The following is a 12,151-nucleotide window of genomic DNA, read 5'->3' as shown; positions in this document are numbered from 1 at the left end:
GAATGAAAATGAAGGTTACTGCATTCTGGAGCAGTAGTGGCATAGGGTGGAGGCAGGAACAGACAAGCACGTATATATCATTCATACATTTCCATATAAAAATAGGATTAAAAAAAAGTAAGGAAAGTTCACTGTTAGCTTTTTTTCTCTATTTGAGAAAACATTCCCGTACCATCAATGTCACTAAAGTACTTGAAATAGCTCTTCCTGTTGTGTTCTCTATTTTTAAAATTATTTTAACTAGCTATTTACTTAAATGTAATTGCTCTCTTGTAGGTTATAGATAAAACTGAGTGATTCCAAGTATTTCCTATGAGAAAACACTAAGGACTCTAGCCAAAAGCAGATATGTCATGCCAAAACAATAGACTATGTGTTAGGGAAAAACCTTTTAAATGGGCTGGAGGTAGAGCATTTGCCTAGTGTGTAACCAAGGCTCTGGGTTAGATCCCCAGCACCACAAAAACAAAAACACACTTAAATGTTATCATCTAATTTTTATTTATTTATTTATGTACTAGGGATTGAACCCAGGGCTGCATTGTTACTGAGCTGCATCCCCACCCCCTTTTTTCATTTTTTTATTTTGAAAGAGTCTGATAAATTGCTGAGGCAGGCCTTGAACTTGCAATCCTTTTCCTCAGTATCCTGAGTTGCTGGGATTAGTCATGTGCCACAGTAGCTAGCCATTTAATTTTTCTTTAAAATGTAATGCACATAGTACAATATTCAACCTTTTAAAGTGTATAATTTGGTAGCTTTTAGTACAATCATCAAGTTTTGTAATCATTACCTATCAAGTTTCAGAATACTTGCACTCACCCCAAAAGAAAATTTCTTACTCATTAGGCAGTCATTCCCAATTACTTACTTCCCTCAGTCCCTGAGACATCAGTCTATATTCTCTATGAATTAATCTATTCTGATTATTTCATATGAATGGACCTATTTAAAACGTGACCTTCTGTATTTGACTTCTTTCATTTAGCAGAGTGTCTTCAAGATTCACCTAAGTTATAACATAAATTATTCTTTTTATGGCTGAATAATATTCCCTAATATACAGAGTCTACTTTTTATTTATCCACTCATCGGTTACAGTTGTTTCCATGTTTTGACTATAATATATAATGCTGCTATGAATATTTGTGCATAAGTTTTTCTGCAGACTTATGTTTTCAATTCTCTTGGGTGCATATCTAGGAATATGGATTCCATCCAGATCACCCTTTCTGTCATTGCTAATCCACCGTGTTTTCCTGAACACTTTCCACGGATCAGTATTGATGCTGGGGCTCCTTGGAAGGCCCAGCCGATGCAGCAAAATTCATATAACTAGTTCATATAACTCATATTTTGTCTGATATTTTGAGACAAGGTCTCACAAGCTGCTTAGGGCCTGGCTAAGTTGCTGAGACTGGTTTTGAATTTGTGATGCTCTGGCCTCAGCCTCCTGAACCACTGGGATTATAGGCATGTGCTACAATACCCAGCTTGGTAGTTTGTTTTTGTTTTTGTTTTGTTTTGAGTGAGGGTGGGGAGAGGGGGAAATAGGGGAATGGTAACAGGGGATTGAACTCAGGGCCACTTGACCATTGAGCCACATCCCCAACTCTATTCTGTATTTTATTTAGAGATAGGGTCTCATTGAATTGCTTAACACCTTCCTTTGCTGAAGCTGGCTTTGAACTTGCAATCCTCCTGAGCTGCTGAGTTGGTTAGGTTTTAATCTAAGATGTTTTGGGTCTTGTGTTTTCAAATCAAGACAAATATTCATTAATACAAATACTCATCATGCCATAGATTGGGGGGAGTGATAAGCTATGGAATGGGGAGATGGCAGAAAAAAACATTATCTTGAAATACTCATCATGCCATAGATTGGGGGGAGTGATAAGCTATGGAATGGGGAGATGGCAGAAAAAAACATTATCTTGAAATGCACTTCCAACAAGTAACTGATAAGGCAAAAGAAAATATCATTTACTTAAACAATGCTAAAAAGCCAGTTGCAAAGAAAAGAATCTGGGTATGACAGAGTTGTCCACAATTCTCATTTCCACTCTTTTCCCTGCCACAGTTCTGGTCCACATACTGCCATCATAGCTGATGAGAATACTGATCAACATCACTCCTGGAAACACAGATGACAGGACTTGCGGGTTCTAGATTTATCAATCCACTTACAAGGAATGTCTCTAGGACCCTTTTAGTAATCAATATGGGCCAGGTAGATTTTTCTGTTCTGTAAATAAGATTTCTAGTTCATTTCAGATAACTTCTTTTGAAGTATATAAACCACATTAAAACAGAAGTCAACAGTAACTGGAAATCTCGTTTTTGTGATCTTGTACTCAGTACTAAGTATCCTTTACTCATAATACATATTGAGGGAAGAGTACAGTGATGATCCAAAAATTCAGCTTTCAATGTTCTCTATGGTTGTTAAATCAGGAGCTCTCAAATCTAGGGTCCCGATATATCCCCTACAAGATGTCAGCAGACAAATTCAGGAGGGACCCATTAATTTGGTTGGAAAGAAATTACATATATTCACTAATCTATAAGTTACTTCTTTAAAATTATGAATATAGGCAACAAACCATGGTAATATTAATAGTATCTATGACCTTCTCCAAGAGAAATCACAATTGTAGATATCATGTATACTCAATGCTACTTAAAAATCCTGAAAATTACTAGATATTCTACCACATCTTGTTATTTAATAAAGAAACACATTATTATTTTTTACTGTTTTGAGTACTTTAATATTCCTTTGTAAACTACTATATTATGCATTTAAGAACACCATGGGAAAAAAAAAAGAACACCATGGGGGGCTGGGACTGTAGCTCAGTGGTAGAGCACTTGCCTGGCATTGTGCGAGGCACTGGGTTCGATTCTCAGCGCCACATATAAATACATAAATAAAATAAAGGTCTATCAATGACTAAAAAAAAAATTAAAAAAAAAAACACCATGGGGAGTGGGGAAACACTATGTACTGTGTATTAATTAACATTATTGTTTCAATGTTAAATTTCCCACTGAGACAACTATATTGACGTAAGGCAAGAGACTGCCTCTGCCTTGATACATGCCAAAAAACATTTAGGCGGGGCTGGGGTTGTGGCTCAGTGGTACAATGCTCACCTAGCACGTGAGAGGCCTTGGGTTCAATCCTTAGCACCACAAAAAAATAAATAAAATAAAAGTACTGTATCCAACTACAACTAAAACATAAATATTTTTAAAAAACATTTAGGGTGAAGTATGACATTGTATATAATTAACTGTCAAAAGGTTCAATAAAAAATAGACACACACACAGAAAGAGAAGAAAGAAAATATGATGAATTATTATCAACTGGTAATATTATCAATTTAGGTGAGCGATATACCAATGATCACTGTACTACTGATAATTTTTCCAAAATTTTAAAAAGCCAAGAGGATTAAGTAGTATTCTGAGGAGGGGTCTACAACATTCAACAGACTTCTAAAGGGATCCAAGCCACAAACAGGGGGAAAAACCCTCTGCTCTAAACTCTTTACCTTTCAACATTAAATAATATCTTTCTTTTATATGTCCTTATACTATATAGATAATTTCTTACTTATGTTCCTTTCTATTGCCTAGAATATAACCAAATCTTATTCAAACCCTATATTTTGATACTGAACTCAATTCAAATTTTCTACACCCATGAAGACTTCTCCTATCCTATTTCAATCAAGGAAAACATTGTCTTTCCCCTAAAATAGCAAAGCTCAGTGTTTCTAACATTATACATAGCAATTACTACAGATTTACCTTAAAGAATACCTTCACAATATTTGAATTCCCAAACTACCATAGCACAGCAAGCTTTCCATGAATGTTTATCAGAGGGATAGATAGGATGGATGATTACATTGACAAATGGCTGCGATACAACATGATCTATGTCATCTGTCTAATCCTGTGACTGTTACTCAATATAAATACTCAAAACAAGATTTAATTTTTAGATAGCCTCAAGGCCATCTTGAGACTCACATGACAAAGAGTGGCAGAATAAAAACTCCAGTGACACTTCCAAAAAGAGGAACAATGTCCACACCAGTTTCAACTTGGTCACAGATAACATTCAAAAAGAATTTGACTTCCAATACCTGTTCTTGGTAATGAAATTCATTATCCTCAATTTTCTGAATCTCTTCAAAAACTCTATGAAAGAAAATGATAATTAGAGATATACTTAAATTTATCACTAGAATCATCAACAAGAAAAAAGAAGCATAAAAATAAAGAACTGGCCAAATAAATGTAAAACCTTAGCGTACACTCACATGTAGAAGGATGAGGATATGAAGCCAGTAAAGGAAATAGAGTAGGAAATGCCTGAAAAGCCATCCCACACGACTAAACCATGTGTACTGGCAGGCTGAAGGCTAAAACATATTAGAATTGACTCCTGGCCTCATTCTAAGAAGTTTATTACCTTTTTTCTGGGCCTAGCTTCTGCAGCATTTTTAAATACTGAAAGACAGTATGAGCAACCTGAAAACAAAACATCTCATTAGTCTATTACATAAAGTAATACCTATATAAAAGAAAAAAACTCCATGTTAATATTTACCTCATAGAAATGTTCATAACCTTCATCAGTTAATGTGATAGAAATGCTGAACACTGAATAAGTAGAATTTTGCTCAAATCCTGTCTCACCATTTCCACCAAATAATGCAAGAGCCCAGCACCTATAGTTGGGAAAAAATAATCCAATCAGTATATCTGAATTGACAGCCTACAAATACTTCAAATTAACAAAATAGGCTTTTCTATGTAAAATTTGGGAATCTTAGCTTTTGATTAAATATAATTTCTAATAGTAAATTTCAAAGTACAAATTTTAAAAGCATAAAGCCTTCCAACAGACGATTGTGCACTTGGGAGTCCCAGAAGGAAGTAACAGCCGTCTTTACCTGTTTAATGGGGAAGCTAATAGATATTGCAACACAGTAAAACACTAACAGTTTCATGAAATCGAAGAACTTCTTCTTGAAATAAACAATACAAAATATTAAGATATGGCTGCTGNAACAAAAATAAAAAAGGGCTGGGGATGTAGCTCAGTGATAGAGTGTCTCTGGATTCAATCCCCAATACGGGGCAGGAGGTGGGGATTGTACTTGATTCTTTAACTCATTGGCAAGGGATTCCTTTCCATAGTTGACCTTGGTCTTTCTTAGTCCAAGTTTATTTAAGAAATGTTCACTGACCATCACTAACACATCTCATCTCTCTCTGCCTACTTTTTTTTTTTTTTTTTGGTACTGGTGATTGAACCCAGGGACTCTTAACCACTGAGCTGAACCCACATCCCCAGCCCTTTTTATATCTTATTTAGAGACAAGTTCTCACTGAGTTGTTTAGGGACTTACTAAGTTGCTGAGGCTGGCTTTGAACTCATAATTCTCAGCCTCCTGAGCTGCTGGGATTACAGGCGTGTTCCACCATGCCCAGCTTCTCTGCCTCCTCTTTCTGCTTCCCTTGCCAGCTCGTCTTCCTCTCCTAGTCCTTGAATGCTGGAAGGCCCTGGGGCTCAGAGCTTCCCCCATTTTTCAGTGCTCCCCAGTCTCCCTGGGTGAGCTCATCTCCCCTCGGTTCCAGCTCCTATCTGCATGCTGATAATCTCTACCCTAGGCCTCCCCCCAGCCCTCTCCCTTGAGTGTCCAACCCTATCTCGGCTTGAATGTCTTCCAGGCCCCTCCAACTCAACAGGACCCAGCCTGAGCTCATCTTCTTCACACACTCAGTGAACTTTCTGAAGCTCATATCTATCTTATGACCTCACTTAGAAATCTTCTGGGGACTCTCCTTGGCCTACGAGATCAAGTCTACACTCTGAAGCCAAAATGCACGGCCTGGCCCGCTCTGCTCCAGATCAGCTGAATGACTCACAGTTCCAGAAATGCACCAGGCGCCCCTCACCCTTGGCCTTGCATGTGTTACTCCCACTTCCTGGAACACAAGGACATGGTGAGAGGGGGGCCAAAGGGGACATCTGTCTTCAAGTGCTGACGTGTGGGGGTGCTTCTGAGATTTCAGTTTTAGTGTCTTAGTGAACATGTGGAAACAAAGGGGACAGACACATTCTCCTAGCACCATTTCCTCCAGACATGCTATTGTCGGCTCAGCCTCCTCCCTTTGCTCCCTCATTAACCAGGCCAAATCCTATTTCCCCTGAATTGTCAATATGCAAATGATCATAAATAAGCTTCCAAGAATAGTACCTGGTACATAATAGGTACTCAATAAATATTTGCTAATGATTGAGTGAATGTGTTCCTCTAGCTTCCCTCTGCCAACATATTGTAACATGAGTGCAATTTTAAGTCTGTGTCCTGTCTTCCCAGGCTTGAGTTCACCGAGAGCAGGGGCAGTACCTTCTCTGTTTATGCATCCCCAGAGCTCAGCACATACCAGTGGGGCTCACCAAATGTTGATGAAAGAGTTTATTGAGACCCCTCGCACTGAACTATGTCCTGAGGAAGCAAGCAATGATTTAAAACAGTGCTGTTGCCCCTGCTCCTGAGATTCTGGAAACTCCAGCTGGTATACTAAGAGGAGAAGAATGGCAAATCTTGCATTTTGGAGGAGAGGTGAGGAGGAAGGGTGAGTGGGAAACCTGCCCAGAGGAAAAAACTTTTTTTTTTTTTTGCAGTTCTAGGGATGGAACACAGGACCTCACCGATGCTAGGCAGGTACTCTAACACTGAGCTGCATCCCCAACCACCAGAACCTTGGTGAATGTGCAGGACTCTTTTAGACTTTGTCTTCAGTTATTAAAATGTGCTTTTTATAAAAAAAAAAAAAAAAAAAAAACTTTGTCTTCAGTTACATTTTAGCCAAGTACAGTGGTGCACACCTATAATCCTAGCAGCACAGAAGGCTTGAGGCAGGAGGATTACAAGTTCAAGGCCAGCCTCAGCAACTTAGTGAGGCCCTCAGCAACTTAGCAAGACCCCATCTCTAAATAAATAAATAAATAGGCTAGGGTGGGGATGTAGCTTAGTTGTAAAGTGGTCCTGAGTTCAATCCCATATATATGATCTATGAAAGCTAAGTGCTGGCTTCAGTGGTCGAGAGTAGGTAAGTACCCCTGGGTTTAATCTCCAATCTCCAGGACCACAAAAAAGGAAAAGTGCTGTTCATTCAATATCTCAGCTAAGCCAGACACCAATCCTAAAAATAGGGATCATTATCATCCCGTTTTACAAATGACCTAGCAGAAGTGCCCAAGGCCACTCATATAATAAGCAGCAAAGTTGTCACTTGGTCCCCAATTTTCCTGACTCCAGAGTTCACATGCTTAGTACCACATTCTCCTGCCTCCAGATCTGTATACACTGTAGAACATTTCAAATATGCTATCTCTCAAAAAATTACTCCTAACCTGCCCTGCAGGGAATTTAGTTCCAAGAAACCTCTCAGCCCCTGCCATGGATACCAATATCCCCAGATGTTCAAATCCCTTATATAAAATGGCATATTTGCATAGAACTACATACATCCTCCCATATACTTTAAATCAATGCTAGATTTTTAATAATACCTAATGCTTTGCAAATAAAATAGTTGTTATACTGTATTGTTTGGGAGGGACTCCATACACTTTCTGTAGAGACACAATTTTTTTTCAGACTATCTTCAACCCTACTTGGTTGAATCCACTGATGTGGAAACTGCAGATAATAGAGGGCCGACTCTATGTGCTCGCAGGCCTTTTCTCTTACTATTCCAAATGAGAGCAGAGTGCAATGGTTCAGAGAATGGAATCTGCAGCCAGGCTGTCTGGTGCATGTAACCAGTTCCGCCACTTCATAGCTGTGTATAACTGAGCCAGATGCTGTACTTCTCTGGGCCTTGCTTTCTTTACCTGTAAAATGGAAACAGTGGTGATGGTACCTAATTCACAGTTGTTATGAAAATTAAGCCAGGTGTGACAGCACATACTGTCATGCCAGTGACTCAGGGGTCTGAGACAGGAGGATCACAAGTTTGAGGCCAGCCTCGGCAATTTAGTGAGGTCCTAAGCAACTTAGCAATACTCTTTTTCAAAATAAAAACGGCTGGAAATGTGACTCAATGGTAGAGCGCCCCTGGGTTCAATCTCCAGTACCAAAACAAAACAACAACAACAACAAAACAAAAAAAACAGTTACTTAGAATAGTGCCTTGGAACATAGTCAGTATACAAAACAAATGGAACTGGACTCTCCATGTTGCTTGGTACCCTTACTTCCTCCCATGGAGTAGGCTTTTCTCGAGTGAAGATGAGCATTCTAAGCTAGTGAGAACATAAGAGCAAGAGCACAGAGGTGGGGAAATACGTGCTGTGTATTTGGGGAAGTTCAGAGAGGGCTGGTGTAGCTGGAGAGGTAGATGATGTAGGCATCGGGCTCCCTTTATACCACAGGACTGGGAAGAAAGCCCAGGACTCCTCCAGGCCCCCGCAAGCAAAGCCCTAGGATCTAGATCCGGGTTCTCAGGCCTCTTGTGGGCTCCTCAGCGGGGCAGCTGGGCCAGGAGCTGGCCTCCCCAGGCCTCAGGGTTTGTACTCTCCAGGCAGCTGTCTGTCTCTGTCTGCCCAGGTCCCGGCCCCAGGCCTGGTTCCCACTCAGGCATCTAAAGCATTCTCTCCTCCTCAGAGGCCAGGGGAGGGGGAGGGCATCTGGAGGCACCACACTGGGGGGAGCTCTCCTTGGAAAGCCCAGGATGGGGAAGGCAGGGTGAAGGGGCCAGGGCAGCCTGCCAGGGTGGGCTCCCCTTCTCAGCTGAGGTCTAATGGGAGCTGACAAGAGCAGCTGTGGGCCTTTGATGTGCCCTTCAGGTATGTGTCCCAGCTTGGGATGGGGAAGCTGGAATGAGGAATGTTGATGAGGGCGGAGATAAGAGAGGATCAGTCCAACCAGGCAGAAAGGGCTCCACAGGGCTCAGAGGAAGAAAGAAAACGGCATAAGCTAGAGAAAAGCCTGCGTGGTCTTCAAGGGAATGGCCGCCTGGCCCCTTCCTGCCCCACCAAGCAGGAGAAACCCCACTGGACTCACCCAGGCCCTTCTTGCCTGGCTGGGGTTCAGCCCACCATGTGATCTTTATTTCAGGTCTGTACTTCACTCTGCCCACACCTGGACAGACACGAAGTGGGTTGGGCTCAGGACTCAGCCTCAGCAGGTGAATTGGGGTGTGGGCTTCCTGGAGCTGCCAGGCCTGACATGGGAGGGTTAGCCCTGATCAGGGGGAGAGTTTTCCAGTTGGCCCTGGCCCTGGAGACACCTGTTTGGTGTGACCGGGACAGATCCATAAATCTTCCAATAGTAGATTCTCAGGCCACTGGGACTCCCTCCCTCAACAGCACTCTCCCAAGTGGTCAACCAATGTTCTCTCCAAAATTCCCCAGGATAGGTTGTGCACCATCTCTTCAGGCAGCTCTTGTGACCAATTTCTGGATTTGATTTTTGTCATCCCCAGCCACACCTACAGCCCTGCCCTGGGCTCACTCTGCCCACCTTGCCTTTTTTTTTTTTTTTTTTTGTACCAGGGATTGAGCTCAGGGGCACTCGACCACTGAGCCACATCCCCAGCACTATTTTGTATTTTATTTAGAGACAGGGTCTCATTGAGTTGCTTAGTACCTGGCTAAGTTGCTGAGGCTGGTTTTGAACTCAAAATCCTCCTGCCTCAGCCTCCCGGGCTGCTGGGATTACAGGCATGCATCATCCTGCCTAATGCCTTGCTTTTTATTTTTTTTTTACACTTTTATTAGTTGTAGATGGACACAATACCTTTATTTTATTTGTTTATTTTTATATGGTGCTGAGGATCGAACCCGGTGCTTCACATGTGCTAGGTAAGCACTCTACAACTGAGCTACAACCCCAGCCTGCCTTTTGCTTTTGTGAATGAAATTCCCAGACACTGACCTGGAGAAAATCACACAGTGAACAGACAGAACCAAAGGAGGAGCCAGCTACTTGCATGAGATTTCAGGTTCTGAGCATTTCTGAAGCAAGCAGATCCTGGTGGGATCTGAACCCAGATCTCTAGAAGTCGACACAGGCATTAAGGCAATTCAGAAATGGAAACTCAGAGGGCCTGGGGATGTTGCTCAGTGGTAGTTCACTTGCCTGGCTTGCTCAAAGTCGTGGGTTCAATCCCCAGCACTACAATTTTTTTTTAAATGCCAGTGCCTGTAATCCCAGTGGCTGGGGAGGCTGACGCAAGGAGATCACAAGTTCAAAGCCAGCCTCAGCAATTCAGCAAGACCCTTTCCTAAAATAAAAAACTTCGAAAAGTGCTGGGGATGTGGCTCACTGGTTAAGTACCACTGGGTTCAATCCCTGACACTAAAAAAAAAAAAAAAAAAAAAAAAAAAATAAAAAAAAAAAAAAAAAATTAAAAAGAAGGAATGGAAGTTACACATAGTTCCTTTGTGGCCCAGTGGACTGCTCTCATGTTTGGACCCTCCATTTCTCAACCTGTTTCACTTTATCAGAGTGTTAAAGCTGGCAGTAGCCTTGAGGGCAATCTCATCCACCCCACCTAGTGCCCTGCCAGAGGCCTTCTTGCACCTCTACAGCTTAGGGATGGGCTGAGTCGGGGAGCTCCTGACCTCTCACTTCGTGGATTGTTCTAGTTGTCAGAAGGTGAATTCCTACTGTCTGAATTCACCTCCCTGTAACTTCCCCCTTGTGTCTAGTCTGCTTTTGAATCTCTCTCTTTCTCTCTCTCTCTGTACTGGGGATTGAACCCAGGGGTGCTTAACCACTGAACCACACCCCCAGCCCTTTTTTGTATTTTATTTAGAGACAGGGTCTTACTGAGTTGCTTAGGGCCTCGCTAAGTTGCAGAGGCTGGCTTTGAACTCACGATCCTCCTGCCTCAGCCTCCTGAGCTGCTGGGATTACAGGTATGCGCCACTGGGCCTGGCTTGCTTTTGAAACTGTTGTAGATGGAGCAAATGGCCTGAAATTCTAGCTACTCAGGAAGCAGAGGCCCGGAATATTGCAAGTTCAAGGTCAGCCAGGGCAACTTGGTAATACACTGCCTCAAAATAAATAAGTGCTGGGGATGTAGCCCAGTGGTAGAACAGCACTGGGTTTGATTCCCAGTAACAGGGTATGGGTTCTTATAGACTGGGAGGCTACTGGAGTGATGGTAAGAGCAGTATGCATTGACAGCCAGCCCCCACTCCTCCCTAACCATTGGCGGGGGGCTTCCCTTCAACCTGGATAAATACCATCTAGCTCAAAGACTTTTTTGTAAGTTTTCTGCTCCATGACAGCCTTTCAGATTTCTGAAGATGGAGACCACACCCTCCCACCTTTCCCCCAGTTTTCTCTCTTCCAGGATCAACAACTCCAGTTCCCTCAACTGATCCTCCTAGGGTGTGAGCTCCTCTCCTCCCCAGCCAGCAAATTCCCCTCAGTGCAGGAGGGAGGCAGAGATCCAGCATGACCTACACTCAGAAAGGTTTACAGAGAGGAAGGAAGGAGAGAGACCACTTTGTATTCTCATGTTCTCTATCTCTGCACCACTTTCCCCTTGAATTTGCAGCTACTCAGTTGCCCATATTCCTAAAACCACAAGAAGCAGGACCCAAAACAGCCACCTGATACCTTTGCCTTGCCTTTGTACCCTCCTGGCTCCCTCTCTGCCCTCCTATCAGGGGCTCAACTTTGCAAACTGGCAAGGGAGCTCCCCAGGAAGCAATCCCCATCCCAGGGATGGCGATCTTGTTCATTACACTTGCCTCTCCTTCTGGAACCCTCTCAGTGTCTTCAGACACTAGGCCCAGTGATCTGTAACCAAGCCTGGTTTGGAGGCAGGGATGGGATCTGCTTCCATTTAGGAAGAGCTTGTCACCTTGAGTCCCCTCAGCAGCAATCCTGGGCCAAAGCCTGAGGCCCAGCTCAGAACGTCAGGCCCCAGGGACCCTGGCAAGCCCTTTAGGAGATGACAGCATCAGCAGGAGTCTGAAAGTGAATGAGGCAGGCCAGCCTCCTTCTCAGCCCCCCTTCCTCCTGCTCTTCCGGCTGCTGGGAAGTTGGAATGTTGCCCTTTCTCCCAGGGGTGGTCACCTGCTTCCTCCCCACCTGAGTT

General features: G+C 42.7%; 1 long non-coding RNA gene across 1 annotated transcript; it reads right to left on the bottom strand.

The window, feature by feature from the left end:
* Positions 1-1,611: 1,611 nt before the first annotated feature.
* LOC107155655 lies at positions 1,612-11,317 on the bottom strand. Its single transcript, XR_001505234.2, has 4 exons — positions 11,305-11,317; positions 4,626-4,746; positions 4,488-4,546; positions 1,612-4,213 (listed from the first exon to the last, which is right to left on the bottom strand). It is a non-coding gene; the product is annotated as an uncharacterized LOC107155655 (long non-coding RNA).
* Positions 11,318-12,151: the final 834 nt, after the last annotated feature.

This window comes from Marmota marmota, unplaced genomic scaffold, assembly GCF_001458135.2.
Source record: "Marmota marmota marmota unplaced genomic scaffold, marMar, whole genome shotgun sequence".
Classification (NCBI taxonomy): domain Eukaryota; kingdom Metazoa; phylum Chordata; class Mammalia; order Rodentia; family Sciuridae; genus Marmota; species Marmota marmota.
This window is presented reverse-complemented; position numbering and strand designations above follow the sequence as displayed.